Here is a 2,471-nt window from a genome sequence, read left to right as displayed (position 1 = left end):
GAAGAGATGACCTTTAAATGTCCCTTCCAACCCAAGCTATTCATTCCATGATGTCACGCCTAAGAGGACCCCTGAGCTGCGGGCGGGTGCCCGAGCTCCTCGGATAACCGAGATTTTGCTGCCACCGTGTGTTCACCCCGGGTTCGCCCACGGTTTTCTCTGCTCGGGAGTCCCCACCGTGGGAGCGGTGGAAAAGGCGTCCCTCTTCCGAGGCGGTGATAAGAGGTCTTCCTGCAAAACTGCTCCTCACAAGGACGTGCCCTCGGCCAAAGCCTAACCTTCACCCTCATGCCAACCAGCCCAGCCCGACTGAGTTTGATGCACATTTGGAGAGCAGGAGTGGCTGCTCTCAGTAGGCGGAGGCTGACCAGTTTTACCCAGTTTCAGAAGATGCTCTTCTGTGGTTTCTGATGGCTCTGTGCTGGACCCCCAGAGTCATCTGCTACAGATGAACAAACAGGAGCACTCAGGACAGAAACAGCTTCTTTGCAAAGCAGCAGCTTCGAGCCAGTCTATTCAATTTCCCCCCACAGGACTGACAACTGATGATGGTTTAAAATGTTTACTACTCAAAATGTTCTGCCACAATCTTTTGGTCTCTAAGTGTCATAGACACAAACAGACTGCTAAGTCCAACTCCTCAAGAGCTTGTGCTAGTGGTGGAAATGCCTCTGGAGTTTGTTATACTGTGTGTGGCAAGAGAACCAAGCATGCACTCTTTTAAACAGGGCATTTTTAAGGTTTCCTCTGGAGAACTACTGCAGCTAACTGGCAGAGATAATTCTTTCCAGAAATCCTAAAGTGCACCTCTTTCTAAAGCTCTCCTTTAGCATCCATCAGGAGGTGCAGACAGATTTGGCCCAGTGCAGGAATCTGTAACATCCCAGTATAGACCAGTGTGCTGGCAAATGAACCTGGCTATCAGCCAGTAAAGCCTGGGCTCCCAGAATGTGAACCACAATACTTTTTTTTAAAGCTGTTTCAGAAGAGAACAGTGTTATTTCACACAGTCCCAGCAGACCAGGAACAAATCATACAGTACAGAAATGAAAATGTCCCAGCGACTTGGTGACCAGGTATAAGTTCCTTCTAGGAGCCCTGTAAAATAAGTGGATCTCAACAGTAAATACAGCTAAGGTTTTCAGTAAGCATGATTATTTCAGGCAAAGTGACTCATGGGAGTGAGATCTTTTGTGTCAGTCCATTTCATGACAGAAAGGCACTCAAATTCAAAACATAATGATCAAAGGCAGCACCATCATTGTCAGTCAGAGGAGGAACAAAGACTAATTAATTGAATAAAGGCCAAATTATTCACTCCCATTATAAGCATGACATTGGTGAGAATCCCAAATGCATCCAGTGTTGCTTTGCTGGGTGTTACAGTTGTCTCTGGGGCAGCATGTCCCATTATTTTCAAGGGCTTCAGCAATTGTCATTCTGAACACTCTCCTCCACACATCTGAGCTATCTAACACAGACCAAAGGTGTCCTCTACTCTCATTCCACCTTATATATTGCTGAATTACAAAGAGAATGTCGCTGAGACAGATGTGAATAGGGAAACTACTATTCCTTGACTTTGTTGCTCCATTAGACTACCCGTACAATTTGTTAACAGTCTCAGGGGTCTGCTTTATTTGAAGCTTCTGGTTGGTTTTGTTTTGTTTTGTTTAATTTCTAAATTCATCTGAATCCTTTTCTCTCTGTTATTGAAAGAAATTCAGTGAGAGCTATTTCTATAAACTCCACCCCCATGTAGTCTGCTAAGAAGGGCATGTTCTATGACTAATTTGCCTACATTAATAAGAAAAAAAGGCACTGACAAAAACTGATTTGCATCAACGACAAAGGTTATTCTCTTCCTTTTCCAAACGGAGGAACAGAGACAACTCTCTCATGTTCTGATACAAAGAGTAAAAATCAGTGACATCCCCCATCTAGCACTAATTTAAGTTATGCTTAAAATAATTCTTTAAAAAAAAAATCAAAGGTTGACTTACAGGATGTAGATCAGATTCAGTTTTACCCAAATTAAGAAACTTATTGTATATCCTTATAAACCAGTTTCTAAACTAAAATGTAATGAGCTTCTGCTCAGAAAAGCCAGTGTGACAGACAGTGAGATCCAATGGACCGCACATGAGCTAGAAAGCAATACTATCAGAATTATATTTCCAGTTCCACCAAACCTTTCAGTCTTTTACTGATTCTCAAGTCTTATGTCTATACAATGGAGAGAGTAATGTTAAGCTAGGATGGTGAGGAGAAAGCAATATGATTTTAAGTCCTCACTATGTACTGGAATACACCAGAAAAGCACAGAAATCCCCCTATAGCTGGCAAACTTCCCGTTCAAAGACATCATCTTGCTCAGAAAAATGTGCTTTGTAACTTTCAGTGTACTTTGTATTTAGACAATAAGCCAAGCACAAAATTTTTGATCACCCTTCCCTTCCCTTCCCTTCCCT

The sequence above is a fragment of the Empidonax traillii genome, unplaced genomic scaffold (assembly GCF_003031625.1).
Source record: "Empidonax traillii isolate 1590-97213 ecotype Southwest subspecies unplaced genomic scaffold, ASM303162v1 scaffold81:size2596050, whole genome shotgun sequence".
NCBI classification, from domain to species: domain Eukaryota; kingdom Metazoa; phylum Chordata; class Aves; order Passeriformes; family Tyrannidae; genus Empidonax; species Empidonax traillii.
The sequence above is the reverse complement of the archived record's forward strand: the minus strand, read 5'-3'. Positions refer to the sequence as shown.